Below are 21,449 nucleotides of genomic sequence, written 5' to 3'. Positions count from 1 at the left end.
TTATTACCTTTTCCCCCGCAAAGCTTTTTTAAATGCCATTTCTTCCTAAATACATGTTTGGATATAAACTCTGTGGTGTCTCCACAAAGCCTTTAAATCAGACTAGATGTCTCCATCGTAGCAGGTCTAAATTAGCGCTGACTGACTGATATTTAGCTTCTGAGTGATTTGCCCATTGCTGGATATTAGTCTAATCTGAAGTCGCATTCTGCACAGTATCAAGACAAGCCAATTAAATAAAAACACACACACAAAGCATGCTCTTTAGAGCAGTCAGCGTTTGCATCACAGACTAATCCTGTTAACTTGTGGCACCCAAAGGGAAGAGCGGGTGCAAATCAAGAGGCTCTGTTTCCATAGTTACACATTTTTTTTCTAAATTTTTCCCTATCATATCAATTGAAGTGGATATTGCTGCAGCAACACAGAGATCACCACAGCCATCTCTCTCACTTTTTTCCCCTACCTATCTGAATTGGTAGCAGGCTTTAAAGTGCAAATTCTGTGTTGTGTCACATTATATGTGGGCGAAAAACAACATGCCAACTGTGTTTATATAGAGGAGGTTTCAGTGAAATACACCCAGGCTACCTCATCATGCATTAAACTATAACTTGATAGGGATAAGAGCTACCACAGTATCTGAAGATAAATGCTATGCAATATTCCACTTCAACTCATTGCAAGTAAAAAACAAACAAAAAAAAGACCGTTCCCAAACACTAGGTCATTATGTGATGACTCCACAACTTATGAATTACAGAGCGTGATTTTCAAGTGTGCTAGAACACAGAATGACTCAATCTAATACTGCCTTGTGATGGAAAAAAATATATATAATAATAATATTATTATTAATATTAATAATAATAATAATATGGAGCAGAAAATGCAGAGAGCTCTGAATGAAAACATTGCCCTCCCCCACCCACCATGAATCACACATTATAAAGTTGTATCCCGTACTCTTTGGATTTTTAAATAATTGAGAGTGGCTTCTATCATTATATTAATCCTTGATAGGGTACAGATTTGTTCATTTCAATTCGGAGGTAGTTCAGTATTTTATTTGGTCTAGCCCTAAGTTACACCTATTTAATATAAACGTCTGTGCAGCCCGCCAAGCTCTGGCACCTAACACCCCACAAAGGCGAGGGCCTTTATAAACTTTGGAAGAAAGCTTACTCAGTAATTCTGGTGGGAATCATTAATTCATTTATTACTTTTCTTTCTCATGCACATCTTTTATTTCTTCTTTAGATTTGTGTTTTTCTCTGAAGGCACACCCAGGTTCCACTGCACACAGGCTGGGGAAACACTGCATTAAGCACCTCACAGTGAGACGGTGGAAAGTGAACTTGATTTGACCCAAGCTCCCATCAATTCGAATGTTGTCAAAACATCAGGTTTCCACAATATACACACTTTAAAGGAAAGGTGAGTTATGCGTTGTATCATGGTGGAATGACGGATTTAAAATAAATAAAGGAAATGATGTGGCTTTATTTCCATTACAACTTCTAGGAAAACAGCTATGCATTAATTCAGAGAAAGACAGCATACATCACATATTTCTCAGTGTCACATCCAGCACAAAGATGAAAAGTGCTGACGTATGATTCTGAATTAGAACCTGTTCAAACACCTTCATTCAGCATTACATTTTAAGTAATAAATCTGTAGCCTTGAGGTGTAAATGGCAAGACCCAAATGTTAGAATGCTTCTCACTAAAAATGCTGACTAGGATTTATCAGAAAAAACAAACTGGGCAATGCTTTACATGTGACACTGAATTGGAGTGGTAGTACAGCCCAGTTTGTGTGATCTGTCTCTTTTTCTTCATGAGCTGCAGAATGAACGCATTTTGAAAAAGGCTTTTTATTTTTCACATCCATTAGCCATATTCCACCATTTATTTGTTTGTTTTTATTTGACACCTGTAAAACGGATTTAGATGCTTCGAACTTGAGTGAGTGCCGGAGGGAGGGAGGCAGAAAGAATGTATTCTTCAACTGCTGCCAGGATAATAAATGACATTATTTCACTCAGCTTGCCGATCAATAGCACTTTCACTCTTCATTGCGCTCTGTAGTTCAGACTTTTGCCTTGATTTCAAAGAGGCCATTTTAAGAAGAGTACCATCTGCTGGAGACTAATGATACTGCCTGTTGTCCCACAAACAATCCAAACTACAACCCCTCTAATCTTCTCCCAGGTTTGTTTGTACACAAGTGACAATTGGTACAGTGGAATGTATTTTGTTTAATTTGTTTCAAAAGCTTTAATGCTTCTTAAATTTGCTTGGAAAAGTGAGTTGGGTTTCATGCGAAAACTAATATCAATAAAAGTATTCTGTGTAATGTAAAACTTTACGCACTGAAAGTACCCAGAAGACAAAGTTAATGTACCTTATTATAATGGTATGGATAATTAAAATGCAGCGTTGTAGTCAGTAAGTAGACCGTTGCATGGGACTTAAGTGCATGTGTATAAAGTATAATGGAAAGAGTAAATGACTCTTATTCACTTCTTATTCCAACCATGCAGATATTGACCTCTTATATTTATCCCTGGAGTCCGAAATGCCAATTCGAGTGTCCCATTTGCTGAACAGGGGGACAACACAATAATTTGAAAAGTGATGAAAGCATATGCCACCTCCTTGGGCTGTCCATTGTGGAACAAGATGGGATACACCAAACCATTTCGTTCCAACATGGTTAATATTGAGCAGTGAGAGTATGCAGGTTTCTCACATGACGTCTCAAAGAAAAGCAGGCATTGTTACTTTAACAGAAGGATTTAAAGCAGGCTGACTCATCACTGCACACACTCTCTGGGAAGTGTTAACTCACTTATTCCCACCTACACCCTCTGCAGCTCACTTAAGAGGGTATATATTATACAGCCACAATATATAAAAATAAATCCACATGTACAGAGATTTGAAATGTAAACCAAAGAAAAAGCAAATTGCACAGTTTGAACAGGTATTCAATGTCTGAAGAGGGTAAAGAAATATTTGAATGGGATTTTACTACAGGTGGCTAGAAGCGGCAATGTCAAATGAACACGCCAAATCTTTCATCAAAAAAAGATTGATCATAACAATGGTCCAGTAGGAGAAATGGTGAAAGAGGAAATATTAGAGTGACAAATACTCAGGTAATTGTGTGCTCAGGATCTCCAGTGGCTGTTTGCATGGAAGGCAGGCATTTGCAAGCATTAGCATCCGGCCCAGTAAGCTTCATTGAATAGATAATTGACCACAGTGATAGTTCAATCTCACAAGCCAAAGGTGATGGCACTTAACACAAACCCAGGTCAGTGATCTAGGTAGCAAAACCCACTACAGATGCCATTAATACCATTATAAACCAAACCATTTTCAGTGTATACATTAGCTTTTGTAGGAACAGATGTTTCATTACCAAATGCTCGAAACGAAGCCTGCACAGAACATGGTAAAATATTTCCAGTGCTATAGCCTTGTACGTCCTCAATAACCTGTTTTGTCATTCATTCCCATTTTATTCATCAGATGTTAAAATGCTGAATACATACAAGCACACGTCTTTCTTTCATTTGGCGTGGTTCTAATTATCTCGGTTTGTTTTCAATCTGGCATAGGGATATTAAAACCTATTGAAATGAATGTTTTGAAAACTCTGAGGAATTTAGTAATGGAATAATGATGGATTCACACAAACCCCAATTGGGTGAAATTTTCTGTGTGGTCTAGTTTTGTGGTACATGAACATATGCAGCAAAGATAGTGCCTTCAGAAATGAACACAGGCGAAATATGTTTAATAATGAAATAGAAAAAGGATGGGATACGCTTCGTGTATATACTATATATTTTTTTTTTCTTTTAGAAACATATCAAGTTATTTAGGATTAAAAATTAAAGAACCTATTTTCCAGTCTTTGGTCCTTTTTGCCTGTCAGGGAAGAATTCTGCCTTTCATGTTTTTCTTGCATTTCACTAAAGAAATGTATTCACAGCAACCCAAATCTGACATTCATAATGATTGTGAATTTAAAAATGTAAAGTATTTTCAAACTTCCAATCGATTTCAGATTTCTTGGGGGTGGGGGCAGTCCAGCTAGTTGCATATTGCTCAGAAGAATGGGGTTCCTTACATAAAAGAACATGTTTATCATTCCTTTTCAATTTTGAAGATATCAATAAAGAATGTGATCATAATCAATGATGTTGATCCATCATCTTTAATTCCAGTGACTAACCCAAAGACAGAAAAATAATCCCCTTTTCACTCACTTAACAGCTCCTCACATTACCACTGAAGCTGATGCAATGTTCACTTTCCAGTAACAAATCACATTACAACATCACTGTCAGTCACCTGTTACCTAGTTTCTTTACAGGGTGATAACTTCAATAATCAAACCTGTGAATGACTTGGTCTAGCAAGGTTTCCACCATGTACAGGTCAACACAAGGCAAAGTGAATAATATATAGCCGTGGCTTTCAAAGGGTTTGGGAGGAAATTAGATTGAAAAATTGTAAACCGATTTTCCAAGCACCTGTTTTGTTTTGTTTTCTACACAACATAAGAATAAACTATGACACTGGCTAAAAATACTGCAGTGCTAGAATAAGGAGGAGGGGGGGAAATAGGTGACAGATTTACAGCAGAGTAGAGAGACTTCACAGTACAGCTTCACATGCAAATGCTCTGGCTTTGAGAGCTGGTGTAGGGAGACTCTAAGAACTCAAATATAGCACAAGGCCCTGCTTGAAGCCAAGGCTTCCACCAAACGTGCAATGCTTGCTAAAGGGCTGACCAGTTCCAGCATTAAAATACTATAAGCACTGCCATCTATCTCCCTGACATTTGGAGACATCAAATAGTCCAAATTGAAGCACTTTGCCTTGTGATGCTCCCAGTTTAAGGGAAGCTTAGCACTTGTTAAAGAGCAGCCAGGCAGAACCTCCGACAGGTCAGAGAGAAAAGCTTAGAAGGGTTTTCCGTCAGTAAATATTTCCACATTCCTGGACTTATCTCCTCATGTACCATGACAAGGTACTGTATATTTGTCGAGCCAATTTGAAGGGGAAATCAAATCTTGAGATTAATTTCCCCCTTGGCAAGCTCTCCAAATTTATTTCCACATCTCTGCACCAGTGACAAATATACAAGGAATCACAGAAAGGACACTCTCGATTTCAAAAACTGAGGCAGAAATGGATGAAACCTGAATAGAAGGGAGAACCAGGACAAGCCGACTCCCTTACACCCTAACTGGACACTACAGAGAGTTGCTAAAGTCAAATATATACACAGACAACATCTCTCAGATGCCGCCCACAATGATTAGATAGAATGTATCCGCATAGATATTCTGAAACACCATTTTCAAACAAAAACAAGATGCCCTCCGCTAACACTAAATCACAGAAGTCGGACAGGGACAGATTGTGTTTTTAGCCAATGGACACCAGACTTGATGTTCTTGATAAACTGCACAACAGGAACTACAGCTGGCTCAGCATCTTCCTGCAATTAGCCAGGCCAGCTCAGGGGGGCAGGAGATTTGTTCATAGACAGTTTTCACAGAAAGGAGATGTGAGGCCAAGCTAGTATGTGCATGACCAACATCAAGGGCTAAATTCCTTTTTCCCCCTTGAAGTTCTGAATAACTTAACTAAGCATTCAATACAGCAGCCCTTTCCTTAGATACTGTATTGACTTCTGTGTGTTAACACCAAGGGAACAATGTTAAACTCGTGAAGTACTTAAGGCAAAACTTTTGAAACTGGCAAAAGAAGCTGAAGTGTATTAAAACTGCAAGAAGAAGTCTCCAACAAGTCAGAAGTTGCTTTTTGTTATACTTGTGAGTCCACTTTGTTATTTTTCTTTGATAAAAGTAAATCTATAAGTGCCTCAGGGCAGGTAGTAGCACTCCCTTACTACTCTGTTATGTAGGGCACAATTCAATTTATTACTTTTCTTCTCAGGTTCAAATGTGCAGGGTTTAGATTATTCTATTAGCAAGTATTTCATGATTGTTAGTTTGTATCTTAATAAGCGGTCTAATATAGTGATCAAAAGTAAACATGATCATGAAACAAAAAAGTAATTAGTGCCCTATGAAACCCATTTTATTATGCTATTTGCTTGTTATTCTCAAAGTATGCACAAGTTATAAAAAACACAGGGCTATACTTAATTAACTCTGTAGCTTAAGGAACTGTTATTTCTTCTGTAATTACCATCCTAAATTACTCACCGAGGTTCAAGCCATGTTCTCAAGACCTGCTTACTAATGTGAAGAAATGTTTTTTTTGTGTGTTTTTTTCCTGAACTTGCTCACAGCACTTATCTAATAAGCAACCCAACACCCAGCCTCAATTCAAATCTGACTACACCATCTGCTTGATTAATTAATTCAGTAATTAACTGATTGTCCTGTTCCAATTTATTAAAACAACACAATGTTAGATTTCAGCCATTCATCCAACTGAGGTGCGATCCTTTTACAAAGATGCCTAATTGTTCAGTGATTGAAGACAGAATTCCAGCTTAAGGCGTTAAACTCAAACATTTCTTGTTTTTGTGAAAGTCTCAGCTTGGCTCTCAAGCCATTGAAGAGTTCAAAGTGTCATTTTTGAAGAGGTTGAATGGGATTAGTGAGCCGGTAGATGGGTTTTCTTGAACGAAATGAAAACTTAAATGTTCAATCAGCACAGTGATGTCTGCATGCAAATTTAATGCATATCAGTTGTTTTCCAATTTAAAAAAATGAAGAATCAGTAATAACTTGCATCAAGGCAATAGTCTTTCTGCAACACTTTACATTAAAATAATAAAAACACCGCCAACATGTTAAAGCAAATCACTCTTCCTTTAAATTTATTTTAGGGTGAGATTTTCTTCATTTTGTTTTTTGCCAGATTCACAAAGGAGAGCAGTTGTTACAAAAAATGACAGGCTTCCACTTCCAGAGGTACTTTTGCTTAAGGCACTCCAGCACATCTTCCTCAAACTGAGACACCACACTTATGAAGCAGGAGCAAGTGATGACCAAGCCAAGTCAAGGTATCCCCCTCCTGCCGCAGCTCCTGTCACAGTCCTGCTCAGAGGGTCTGATCTCATTTAGAGAAACACAGCCTTTGTTTCCCCCCCTCTCGATGCTCCCTGCACTCATAACCGTTTTTGTTCAGCAGCACCTCAGCTGTGTAGTTATATAATGGATAATGGATTAAAAAAAAGACGGTTGAAAGAGGTGGTTATTATTTTTTCTTTTTTTTTTTTCTTTTTTCATCTGCAGAGAATATGGAAGTTGAAATTGGATTACACAAAAACGGTCCTGTTAGGGATGTTTTTAAAGGATAAATAGACATGAGAACGTGGATTTTTGCAAAGGCGTCGTTGCGGAATCTATTAAATATTTAAGAAATCCTCATTTAGTCTGTCAGACTTTACCTGGGTAAAGAACTAAAGAGTAAAATCCTGTCCTGCCTGAGTATTAGAATATCATGTGGATATTAGCAGTGTCCAACTTATGTGAAGACACGTGCATGTCTAGGGAAGTGTCCAATGTGTCATGACATTAAAAAAAACACAACCAAAACAAAACACGTTAGAGGTCAGAGCCTCCTCTGAAAGTTTGAAATTGTAATTTATAGGGGCTGATCAATAAGAAAGCACTACATTTGAACAATACAAAAGTAACAGTTTCCACACACACAACAATGCCTGCTGCCATGTAATGATGTCTACACTGACAAAACTTAATTACCCCATTCAGCTGGGTGTGCAGTTTGAACTGAACTACTGAGCCGAGCTTAACACTCGGAGAGCATTTAATCAATACCTTTAATGCAAAGATAAAGGTCTGGAAGCAGCCAAATCTTTCCAGCTGCTGATGGGGAAAAGAAAAAGAGAGAGAGAGAGAGATGGAAATACATGGTTGACCCACATAAGAAACCCATTTTAGATCAGATTTCAAAAGGAAGAGTGAAATGAATGAATCTCAATTAAAAATATGCCTTGAGGAGCACAGAACGCATTGGAGCAAAAGTGGAGTCAGACTGTCAGGACGGAGAGAAAACCATGAGTTCAGAAACAGCCGATAAGAATAACAAAAGGAGTAGGTCCTTCAAAAAGATAGCTCAAAAATGCTGCCACCAGGTGGACATGGGACTCACGCCTCTCGTCCGCTGGAACAAGGCAGTTGAGATTCCACTAAAATCATCAATTTTACCTAGCTGATGAGAACAGATTTCATACTAACTGGTGCACACAGAACCAGCAAGACCTGAGCATACGCATTAAAAATATCTCTCTCAGCAGCTGCTCTTGATCTACGCTTCACAGCGATTCACGATGTGCCATCTACGGATGCCAACATTAAAGGTCAGCAGTTTCAGTTGGAAGACCAAAAGCAAGTAAACACACAAATACATAAACAACAATTGCAGCTCCCGCGTGCGCGCACACAATATTCTGCCCCTCAGAAGTGATTGACACCTGTCCAACTCTTGTCACACCATAGCAAATCATCATCTGACAGATCCCTAACCGGCGACAGTCAACAGGCTTTATAAAAGCATTGATCCCCACCTTGCAATGCCAATCAAGAGAGAGTGGGGATTTGGGCTGCCCCTGGCTTAACTCGAGAGAAAATGAAAAAGACACCGCTAAGCTAAGCACAATTACATAAGACGCACACACAAAGACAAGACACTTATATTGTACTGTGCAGATGGATGGTAAAATCCCTGTCAATTAGCTACATTCATGATGCAAATCACCTGCTTCTAAATCTGCAGTCTTTCTACCATGCAAATTGAAAGCAAAGAGGTACCTTTTAATCGCAGATAGAACAAGAGTGTCAGTAGCATCACTTTGGGCAGATGGTGGTGCCTTGTCCTTATAATCAGAGCCCCGTTTTCATTTTAAATATGTTCCCCTCAGGCGCTGTCCAGGTCTGCTTCCTTTTCTCCCCTCCTGAGCTCAGTTTCAATGGCTGTCTAGCATGCAGGCATTCCTCTTGCTTCAGTACTATTCGGAGCATGCTCAGTTCACCCCATTGCCTTGTTATATTATTTTCCGTGGCTATATAGCATATCCCATAGGAAGGCAACGTGATTCTTTGTTTAATTGATTTATTTAACCATGGTTACATACATCACTGGGCTTATTAATGAGGTTCCATAGAAGCCCCCGCAAGCTAAATCTGCCAAGATTAAAATTGGTGTCATAATACAAATATCCCACTAGATGGCTGTCTTGGATTAATGCAAGATAGATTTATCCAACAAACAGAAAAAGCATTTACTGCTGCGATTTAATGTGCAGAAATTTATTTGGAGGAGTAAACAAGGGTTATTTCTCTAGACTGTTAAAGCCAAACAGCTTCTATTACAGAAAATGATATTTTGCATTCTGCACTCCAGTTTGTTATTTTTTTAAAACTTCCACCTGTCCACATTTTACACATTTTTTTTTTTTTGGTATTTCAGCTTATTTCCATACTTTTCCTAGCCGGAATTATACTTCACATGCCTTGTGATAAATGACAAAGTCTGAAAAAGAAAAGAGTAGTCTGTTTTACAATGGCAAACATTGTAGCAGACAGTAGTCCAAGTTAATGAAACCTAGAAAAGACACCAGGGAACAAACCCTCTGTTTCTTTCACTGCTTCAACATTACAAACCAGAATATCAAATAAATGACTGGCACAACACTGGGAAAAATTACCAATAATCATCTGTGCAATCTTCTTTATAGAGTCACAATGTAAGGCAAGAATATGGCCAAATGTTTTTCATCTCCTTAGCATTGCAGTTATAGCTATTGAGTACAGCTGCCTCACAACTTGTTAGACAATTAGCAAAATTAATATAATTCCAATTCTTCAGAAGGCAAGGTGATTAAGGAAAAGGTTTTGAATACAAAGAGGTTCACTGGCACAAAGCTCACTGTGAAGATAAAGTCAGAAGCTCATCTGGAGAATGATAACATAAAATTAACCAAACGTGACACTGTTCTTAAGAGTCAACGGATACCTTCCCCCTGGGTGACGAAGAAATCTGCATAAGGGACAAAGAAAGGGATTGGTCTTTGTTTTTAAGGCGCAAACTGGAAACGATGATTAGTTTGAGCAGTGATCTGTAAAGAGGGAGCTTTAGAGCAAAAAAGTATTGAGCACAAGGGAAAAGTCACACTCTGTTCACAGACACTGAATAATGAAAGGTACAGCAGGGGGAGGAAAGGACGAGGGTGGTTGAATCATGCACTATCAACAGCTGTCCTCATTCAACAAAACCTGCAAGTCCGGAAGCTGGTGGCAATCGGCCCTGGTGATGTGCAGTTTATCACCCAAGGGGGAACGGATAACAAAACATGGATTCATTCCCAAAGAGAATACGTTGGCAGTTTGTTGGAAAACAAAGCAAAGCAAAACATAACATGGCAAGACTAAAAAATAGAAAAAAAAAAAGGATTCAATTATATTTACTGAGATAGTCAGGGGGTGGAGTGTGCATCACACTTGTGCTTGGAGAGGTTTTTGTAGTTGTTACCAACTCGTACACAGCAATGTAATGAGATACAGTAGCTTGTATAGTCAAAGAAAGATTGAAAGCTAAAGTATAACCTTCTACCTCCTTTGAGTCTGAAGAAAAGAGTTCAAATGATGGGTCTTAGTTTGGCCACTTACATTTTCTGAATGGCCAGTCTGCATTTAATCACTGTAATTGGCAGTTGCTAAGCCACCTTAGTTTCTAATTACTGCAGTTATCTGTTCACAGCTATATTAATGTGGCCATTCTATCTTTTTCAGTTACACTGTTTAAATCAGATTACTGTCCGATTAGTTGAATTGCTCTCAGTCTTCGTCACTGGATTGTATGTTTGCTCTAAGAAAGTGAAAAGGCTGGATTCTTTCATAAAAACTTAAAACAAAAACACTTTTCCTCAAGTCAGGAGAAATTCAGTTGTTTGAGCAGTGGCCCATGAGATAACTGGGAATGACAGTCAAAATAAAATACAAATGGAGGCAGGAGAGTTGTGGGGCGGGTATAACTAGAAACATTAGTATTGAAAATGCAAAATTAGAAGGAGGTAGTTCCCCTATTAAGACGATGGAATAATACTGTAATGGTGAAAAGAAATCACACTTAAGATCTGTCTCAGCTTAGCCCACACTGTCATGGCATGAAATTTGAAACATTAATTACAAAATACTGAGCATTAAAACGAAAGCTCTGCAGAAGGTTTGTAGAGTCTCAAACAAGCATTGAAACTTTGTACCACTAACCCCTTTGTTGTATTCAGTAACATAATACAATGTAAACATTCAGCATTGCCCATTTGAATGCATACAATGGACTCCAATTGGACTTTTATGAGCAGTAGTCTCAGTACCTCTGGTTCATATGCCCTTTCCCCATCTCCAGCGTTGCAGACAAGTGTGGGATTGATGTAAAGTCGCAATGACAGTTCACCACTTCGCTCACAACCACATTAGGGGCTTATTCTGTTTAAAGTGCACTGGCTGTGTTGTTGCAACACAGTTCATCGGAGGTAAATTCCAGTTACCAAACAAAGGCTCTTGACAATCGCTTTGAGAAGTAAATGTTGTATATCAAATAAAATGACTGTGTGCTGCCAACAGCCTTACAGCATCGTGTTATTTGTGTTATTTGCTTGTTTTATTTCATAACTTTAAATTCAATTGAGAATGCACAGGGCCTCCCCCCAAAAAAGCTACATTTTTACGGAATGGAGGAAAAAAATGGTAATCCAAACAAAAAATCCTAATGTGTTGACTAACTGTAGATTACTAGACTGTTCTTTAAGCCCCTGACTTAAGCTTTACTGTGATTTGTATCTTGCATTTCAGTCCCAAAGACATCTAGGCAGGCAGGACCAATTAAATCTCCCTACAGGATTAGAGAGCATTTTTGTTAATATGTTATGCTGTCATTAACTGAATTCTTTTTTTTTTTTTTTTGGGGGGGGGGGGTGATTTGTTTAGACTGGACTTGCAGAGGATTCACTGCCTGTCTTTTGCAGGACTAAGGAATGTACAGCAGATTGGCTTATCTATTAAATTTAATCTATATTAACCTAAAAAAATATGACTTTTCTTCCCCCTTACTTAAAGCAAATAATACATATTATCTAGATCAGATAAATGCAGTTATTAAATTCGCTTTAGGATCTCTGAATTGCTTAAGACATGTTATTTACTGTGGCATTTCAGGAAATTTCTCTCCCAGTCAGTGCACACACAGTACATTGCTCGTGCATCTGACTTCTATCACAGCGCTCTGTAAAAGTAACATGATGAAAAAACAAACGCTTTATTCAGGAATAAGGTGCATCTATGCTCTGTGGCTTTTATGTTGTACAGTAAAACTACTATCGTTATATAGTTTTTACAGTTGCATTCTATCAGTAATTTTCAGAGGAAACCATTTTTTCATATTCATAATAATTAATCAAATAACTGTTTAAATCTTCATTCAGATGTTTGATGTGCATATACATTATACACACTTTTCTCTTTGATTATTACCTCTGAACCACAACAGTTCCTAAAAAGGGATTCCTGGTTCTCAAAAACAGAACAAAACAGAAAAAAAAAAAAAAAAATCACTGCTTCTTAGGATTCAAAAATGCAAAAATCAGGACCACAGACAGATTCATAACTAAAAGCCTGTTCCAATTTAGACCCACATTAAAGTTAAAGACCACTTAAATATACCTTTAAAGTACATTATCTTCTCAAGTTTACATCTTTTATCAGCCCAATGCACTGCCAGGAAGTTTCCGACTTATTTTAATGATACTTACCAAAACATTTTTAAGAGGAAGCTTGCTTATCCTATTTATTTACTTGTGAATTGTTCAACTGCAGCATCAAATTCAAATATGAGTCCAGTCACTAAAATGCTTGGTTGTTTTTATGTATAGGAGAGGAATATTGCAATTGGCAGAGTGGGCGAAGTCAGGTGTCTTGTCAGTCTGTTGTCACTGAGTTAATTAATTCTGCACACATTCTGCAGTGCCTCCATGCTTTACACTTGTAGGATACAGCTGCTCAGTTACTTGTATCTAAAAATAAGACCTGTTTCAAGGTGTATTTGGCACATAAACATCTGCATCATTCTCACGTAAGCATCTACAGATTTTATTTCTGCCCGGCTTCTGCATCTCCATCCACCGCAAAATATAATATTAATAAACCTATATATAATAATTCCACATAATGGTATGTTTGTCTGGCACTTTAAACCGCATACCTAATGGGGAACGTTTGGACCTCACTCAAGAGGCCGACAGCTTCATTGATGATAAGGAACTTGCCCTGATACTCATAAATGTCCTCCCCTTACAAGGAGGTAATGGTAACGGCTGCAGGTAGCGATTTCTCTGGGGGATTAAATTGCCTTTAAAAAGACATGTATTTCTTTTACAAGCAAGATGTGTCAAGAGATTGGTTACCTCAGAATAAATAAAAACCCATGGAAGGTTTATTTTCATAAAGAAAAGTAGTGAGAACTCATTTCTTAGTCTGACCTTCTTTGTAGTGACAGGAGGGGTCGTGATTTACTACATGCTGAAAGGTGTACTAAATACTGCATGTCCCCAAGGGAGAGTCTCGCCAGGGAGCGTGATCAGACATCGTCTCCTTCAAAATGTCACTTAGCCTTGCTCGGGCTGGCCATGCACTCCTTCAGACCGGCTCTGGGTTGCTGGATGTGAAAGAGTAACAATCCACAGCCAAGCTTTTCCCCCGCATTTTGATCTTGGCCACACAAGATCTATTGAGATTGGAGTTGAACAAACTGTGAATGTTAAATGTGAGGTACAAGTGGGAGTATCAGACATCAGTAGCAAAAAAGGATGGAGACCAAGCTAACAAAATTTTGCAAGTCGTCGAATGGGGAATGGTGGATGAACAACAGAATCCGTTATTATAGAATTCTAGGAGGCTATATATGCTAAATTTAAAGTTCCCTTGAAATTATATGCCTGGTCTGCGCTACAGTAAAATGACATCATGGTTCTGTGTCTCTATATGAGGTGCCTCTGAAAGGCACAATAACCCTAAAAAAGGGTTGCTACAAAACAGCCATTTTCTATATGTATATATTAATACTCTCATTATATCACTAGGTAAGATGAAAGGGATTTAAAAAATTGAAAAACATTTGATTACCAATAGTTTCAGAATCAATGCCTTTAGAGTTTTCTACAAAAACAGGGGAGGCAAGGGGTATAAAAAGATGACACCATCCCAGCTAACATTATCCAAGGGATATGTCCTGGCTTCATACAGTGACAGGCTTCAGGACAATATCAAACCAGTGATAAAAATGTCAAAAGAATCAGATTAACACTGCAGCTTGAATGAGATTTGGAAATGTTACATTTTTTCTGCCTTGCTGAAGTCCAAGATATATTCTTTAAAGGAAACAATTAACCCGCAGGATATACATAACACATTATCTATGTATATATAACACTGCCACATCCCTCATCTTCCATTTTATTATCTCAATTTCCATGCACAAGGTGAATCGTGCTTGACTCTTCATATTTCCCAGAGATTGCTTTAATTACACCGGTGGAAACAGATGGCGAAGTATTTGCTTTTGGATTCACTTTCTTTCAGCACGGTTGAACCAGATCAAATAGAGAAGAACCACAAACAGCAGCTAAATATCCACTCACTGACTGAAGTGTGTGCACTTTGTGGTGAAGACAGACAGACCTGGAAGTGTTTCTCTCCTGACTCAGTGTGGTTTAATGCATTTTAATTACCCAAACAACTTCAAAGGAAAGATAAAGCTAGGCAGGTTTATTAATGATTGCGGGTGTGTTTACATATCATGTTAACAGATTCTAAAAATCATACCCACTAGAACACAAACAATATTACACGGGAACACACACACATGCACTCGCGCACATGCACCATACACAAAGGAGACTAATTAAAAAAAGAAAAGGAGGCTAATCTTTCTAAGTGGAACATTAACATCTTTAGGTAATCTCCCGATGCATGTACTTCATGTTTATTGTCTGCAAACAGTGTGTTACTGTTCAAATCCATTGGCACAGACCAGGTATTCAGCTGTGTTTACAACAGAAGCTGCCCATTATGCTTTCGTTCTTAATCCCTACATTTCAAAAGTTCCCCACAGCCGTAAAATTTGATCCTTCATTACTTTACTAAGCCATAGTCTTTTGATTCTGCACTTAAAAGTTTCTCCTACTGCGAGCATTGTTGTTTCAGGCCGACAGAGAGGATGTTATTAGCAGTCCCAGTGCAGGTGACATTGCGTTGACAACCTTAACTAACAAGTTATGAAAACAAATCGCACACTAACTGAACCATTAAAACGGATTCGGTCAACATATATGATCTGAAGGAAGTGCTTCACCGCCCACAGACTACAGGAATCCAAATGCATAGATACAGAAATACACCGATCAGCCATAACATTATGACCACTGACAGGTGAAGTGAATAACACTGATAATCTTGTTATCATGGCTCCTGTCAGTGGGTGGGATATATTAGGCAGCAAGTGAACATTTTGTCCTCAAAGTTGATGTGTTAGAAGCAGGAAAAATGGGCAAGCGTAAGGATCTGAGCGACTTTGACAAGGGCCAAATTGGGATGGCTAGATGACTGGGTCAGAGCATCTCCAAAACTGCAGCTCTTGTGGGGTGTTCCCGGTCTGCAGTGGTCAGTACCTATCAAAAGTGCTCCAAGGAAGGAAAAGCGGTGAACCGGCGACAGGGTCATGGGCAGCCAAGGCTCATTGATGCACGTGGGGAGCGAACACTGGCCCGTGTGGCCCGATCCAACAGACGAGCTACTGTAGCTCAAATTGCTGAAAAAGTAAATGCTGGTTCTGATAGAAAGGTGTCAGAACACACAGTGCATCGCAGTTTGTTGCGTATGGGGCTGCGTAGCCACAGACCAGTCAGGGTGCCCATGCTGACCCCTGTCCACTGCCGAAAGCGCCTACAATGGGCACGTGAGCATCAGAACTGGACCACGGAGCAATGGAAGAAGGTGGCCTGGTGTTGACTTGGCCTCCAAATTCCCCAGATCTCAGTCCAATCGAGCATCTGTGGGATGTGCTGGCCAAACAAGTCCGATCCATGGAGGCCCCACCTCACAACTTACAGGACTTAAAGCATCTGCTGCTAACGTCTTGGTGCCAGATACCACAGCACACCTTCAGAGGTCTAGTGGAGTCCATGCCTCGACGGGTCGGGTTGTTTTGGCGGCAAAAGGGGGAACTACACAATATTAGGCAGGTGGTCATAATGTTATGGCTGATCAGTGTATATCAAGTAGATTGGAATGTGTTCCAATGTCACAAAGCTTTGCTCTTTTCTTTATTTTATGTGAAAAGTTGCAATGGGAACACAAAAGAAAAATTTCACTCCTGTAGAGACTATTAGCCCTGGAAATATCTAGTTTTTTTGTTTTTGTTTTATTTGTTTGCCTCTTGGCATACGACACGAGTTATATTGCCCAGTGTAAATCAGAAGCCTGGTAGAGGTGCAGAAACAAGCAGAGAGGTAGATTGCTCTAGAGTCAGGGCGTTACAGCAGCACAGTACATGCTGCAGGGTAAGAACAGAATGAAATTACACTTAAGGGCTGCAGTCAAGATCCAGGGAACCACAGAGTTGCAAATTCTGCTGACTGCTATTATGTCGCCGCGCCTAGCAATTGCCTGTCCGCCCTCTCCTCACCGCGACATTAAGCTTCATTAGGAATACAGATTCAGTTTGGATTAAAATGCAAGCACATTTCACGAGCAAAAGAAAAACAGCAGAGCACTTGGTTTCCCGGGGAGCTGCCGATCGCAGTGGATCGATCGATCGGTGTGGCTGCAGGTCTTGGTGCAGTGGCTCCAATTTCAGTTTAGCTCTTGGAACCGGCGTTCGACCGAAAACCTGATGCGCTTTTCGACGCACTCTCACTCTCTCGCTCTGCATGAGCTACATCAATGGTATTGGCAGTATTGGAGAGAGTAACAGACGCGTCGTGTTGAGAACTGTGCTTTACTTGTCGGACTACAGTACAGTACAGAAGCAGGAAGATCAAGAGATCAGATTTGAATGGGCTGCAGTGGGGAACAAAAGCCACTAGTCCCAATCCTGCACCACAAAGAGCTGCATCTTTATATAGGAAGAACTCACACAATCATCACACTGTAATTACATCCATTTTAAATGTTTTTTATTAATTTCATAAAAGTACAGTGATTTCATGGGTTTTTAATTATTAATAATATTTATTAGGCTTCTGTCCTCAAGTGAGATTCAGGATTATTTTGATATTGTATATACAGATCCAATGCTGGTATTCTGGTTATGTAAATAGACAAGAAATGAGCCAGCAGTGTCTCAAACACAAGATCTCTAAAATAAAAAGCACCATTTCATCTCCCCCGGATCTAAAATCATCTCCGGAAAACACCCCGCTTCTCTGTGCATCCCAGATTAGCATTCCACATTGTTTAGATGAAAAAGTACGCACAGGATGGTGATGGATTAAATATTTCAAGGAGGAATAGCTTCAAGTTATAGATCATCAAAGAGATACACAAGAAATGCAACAGGCTTACTTGGTTGGAGATATGGTAGCTTATTCCACCTGTATTGTTGAATTCGAAGCCAAAAAAACTCAAATTAAAAACTAATTCCATCCAGAATTCCCCTGTAAACTGAAGTCTGGCATTCCTACAGCGCAGTGTTGCCAAAAACCTCAATGCACACTGGATGTAATAAAGCTGTCGGTCACAATTACTGTATGTACAGTGATGGGTCAGTAGGCTACCAGTAACTAAAAACACAGGCCACAGATCAGACAGATCACACCAGTATCCTTGTGCTGTGAAAATAAGGGACGCAGGCACCAGGTGAAATGGGCTGAGCTCAAGCAATCTTTGGAGGGAAACTGTAGTATCTCAAAGTAATGGCAACAGTCGTTCACAGCATCCAACTTTTTTTTTTTTTTTTACACCAGTTTGTGCTTCAACTCTACAACACACCAGCACAACACCACTCTGCTACAACAAAAACTAAATCCCCATGTTCACTACCCTAGAAACATGGTGATATACAATATACATTCTACAAACTTAAGTGGAATTATTCTACTTACTGTGGAGGTCAGATCAAATGAGACAGAAAACAATACATTAATAATACAAAGCCTTTCATTTATCCTAGCAAACCAAGAAAGACAGCTAAATTAAGTTGATTCTTAAGGATTAAGAAACATAACCAGAGAGGTTAAATAAATAAAGAGACCGCCAGACAATAGACTTCACAGTGAATTGGAAAAGACAGCAGATAACTGCAAACTTAAGGGGCCTCTATCTTTCATGAGAACAAAGCTGTGCCCTGGCAATGCAGACAGATTTCCTATAGCTGACCGGGGACGAGAAGCGTTTACTGATTTGGAGTTCTGATGCTTTTGACAGGAAGTGGCAGTGAGAGATGGGACTTTCTTTCAGCCATACCCCCCGATACTCCGATGCCCCCATGCTTCCTACAGAGAACCCAGATTGAATAGCACAGCGCCGGCTGTCTTCCAGGGAAGCTGGACTCAGTCATGAACCTGGCCTAGGCTCAGACAACACTGCATGAATAACCAACACTATAGAAAATCTACCAGAATCATAGGAACAACCAGTACTTGTTTGTCTAGCAGCCAAAGGTAGTAATCTTATCACCAGCATGAAAACATTGCATTTTTTCTTTCTGTTCCAAGGAAATTGTTAACACTAAACACCGGTTCACATTAAGTATAAAAGCAGTCACTTTACAAACAGTGATGAGATACTGGCTGCAGCGAAAACATGGAAGGACTGGAGATTTGGAAGTATACATCTATTTCATATTATCCTACTGACATGGTGTGCAGAATATGATATTTGCCATGTACACTACACTACCAAAATCACTACCAAAATTAATATTGCAACAAGTAATCCCTTTCCAGTTCAACCCAGTTATATTCTATGGGATTATTTCAGGACTCGGAGAGCAGGCAATTCAATGTGTTCAGCTTTGTTATGCTAGGGCCAATGTGCAACACTCACGGTCTGGCATAGTGTTACATTGTTGGTAGATGTACTGGCCCTCACCATAAATCCCCAGCAATTGAGGCAGTACAGTGGCACACGATAAATACAGGCTGTCATTGTGGCCTTGAAAAGAACCAACCACAGCACAGCAAGTTATACAATATATTATCAGTGCAGGGTGCCTTGATCCATTACTTTTGGTAATATAGAGTGTACTAGTATATACTTCAGCTGTATTGTGGAAACTATAAAATGTTATTTCCAAGAGGCATCATCTATCCCAGTAGATAAAACTAATTTTCTCACAGCTACAGTAATGTACTGATGGCGCAGCCCAAAATAGTACTGATTCTATTAGTTATAGATCCTTTGCACTTCTCCAGACCGGCAAAACAAGAGCGAGATCATCCAGCACTCACGGTTATGCACAATAAGTACATCAGAAGTCAATTCAATGAATTACCCCCCCCCCCCCCCGCCTTTCAAATATTTCATCATCAGGTATTTCAAATAAAATTGACGTAGAAGAGAAAACAAACCTGCCCGTGAAAATTAATCAAGAGCAAAGACGTATGAAGACATTCAGCTATTGAGACATAAAAATACATCTGAGCATCTGAATTAAGAATGTATTCATTAAGGTGAAAATACTCAAGACTAACAATCTATTGACAGGCATTTAACTTCAATGCATTTTATATGTTTAAGCCTGTATCATTATTCCCGTGAAAATGACACTGTGGGGGCTGGATCACACACTACACTGGCAACAGGCCCCTCTGCCCTGTGCCAACACTGACTCAATCTCACCTCCCCCTCCACAATGAAGTCATTTCACTTTGATCTCTACCATGAAGCCAGACAACTCAACAAAGCAATATTCGCAAGAAATAATGCAATTTCAATGCATCTTTGCAAAGGCTTGATTTAAAAACATGTGTGTATCAATTCCAATAAGAAAAACAAGAAAGAGGGAGAAGAAAGGAATAAAGACTAAAGACTAATTAGAGGGAAACAAATGGATACAATTGTGTTGTGCATTTACAGTATACTGCTTTTAAAATTGTCTCATACAGAATAAACCTTGTTGTATATATATAGAGGCAATTCTAGGCTTATTAAATTCTTTGGGAAAATGTGCATACTGCAGTGTTTTACACATAAAAGACCATGACAGATATTAGTTTATAAAAAAAAACTGCAGTATAGGCCTACACCAAGTTAGCACAGGCTAATTCGTGATTCACAAACCATTTTTAAACTGGCACGCATAGACCTACTAAACTAACCTAAAAGCTGTACTGAATTTTCTTCTGCTGATACAGAAAGAATATTAACGAGGACACTTTCAGAGATTTAAAGGCCAAAGTAGGTATCTGGATTAATGTATATGTAGCCAAGAGAAAACATATATGTTTCCACCAGAAGAATACAGTGGAAAACAATATAAACACAGACAGACTCAAACTTTGCTGATCGAAAGGTCTTCATGCTAATAGAAATGTCCTGTGTCTGTGAAAATGTCAATGTATTTTTTGTTTTCTGGTGCGTTTTGTTGACTCATGATTTAATATGCTTTCAGGTTCCATAACTAAGAGCATTACTCATGCTAAAAGCCTTTACATGATGCATCAGACTACATGATAAAAGGCTAAATAAATTAAGAAAATATACATACGTGTGTGTGTATGTGTGCGTGTCTGTCTGCGCGCAGCAAAAGTTACAACCTCTTCTCACTACAGGTTTATTCTACCCTTGTCATGATACTCTCCACAGAAAGCTTTCCAGGCTTTAAAAAAGTTAACCGCACCCCAGAGATTACCCATTTAAATGTTTAAAAGGCATATTGACTTCTGTCAAGTTGAATAGGCATTGGCACAGTCACAGAGCTGAGCAAACACCGTTTTGTTCAAATGATACCAACAGCATCTGTCTAATCATACACGTGCATAGAGCAAGCAGAGATGTAGGAAAATGTATAGTGCAGAGGGGGATAATGCACCACACTCTAAATACTACAAACACAGTGTGTGGGAAGGAAACTCACCTACATGAAACATAACCCAAAAATCTCAGCTGGGTTCTCTAGACAGATCTTTTTTGTGATCATAGTAAAAGTCTGTGTGTGCTGAATAACTCTTTCTCTAAGGGCTAGACCAAATTAAAACTTTGATCTGTGTGTGAATCACAAAGAACAAATCTGTACCCTGTCACAGAGACATTATTGTTAGAAGCCACGTTATACTATTAATAAATCAAAACACAATAGGGTACAACTCATAATCTACAATTTGCAGGTGGGTAAACATTTTGATTCGGTCTGACCGGTCACACTTGA

General features: G+C 39.0%; 1 protein-coding gene across 1 annotated transcript in view; it reads right to left on the bottom strand.

Annotated features, from left to right (window-relative positions):
• prkcz (protein kinase C, zeta) overlaps positions 1 to 21,449 on the bottom strand; it is a 148,762-nt gene that overhangs the window by 55,108 nt on the left and 72,205 nt on the right. The window lies entirely within an intron of this gene.

This window comes from Amia ocellicauda, chromosome 18 (genome assembly GCF_036373705.1).
Source record: "Amia ocellicauda isolate fAmiCal2 chromosome 18, fAmiCal2.hap1, whole genome shotgun sequence".
Lineage (NCBI taxonomy): Eukaryota > Metazoa > Chordata > Actinopteri > Amiiformes > Amiidae > Amia > Amia ocellicauda.
The sequence above is the reverse complement of the archived record's forward strand: the minus strand, read 5'-3'. Positions and strand labels throughout refer to the sequence as shown.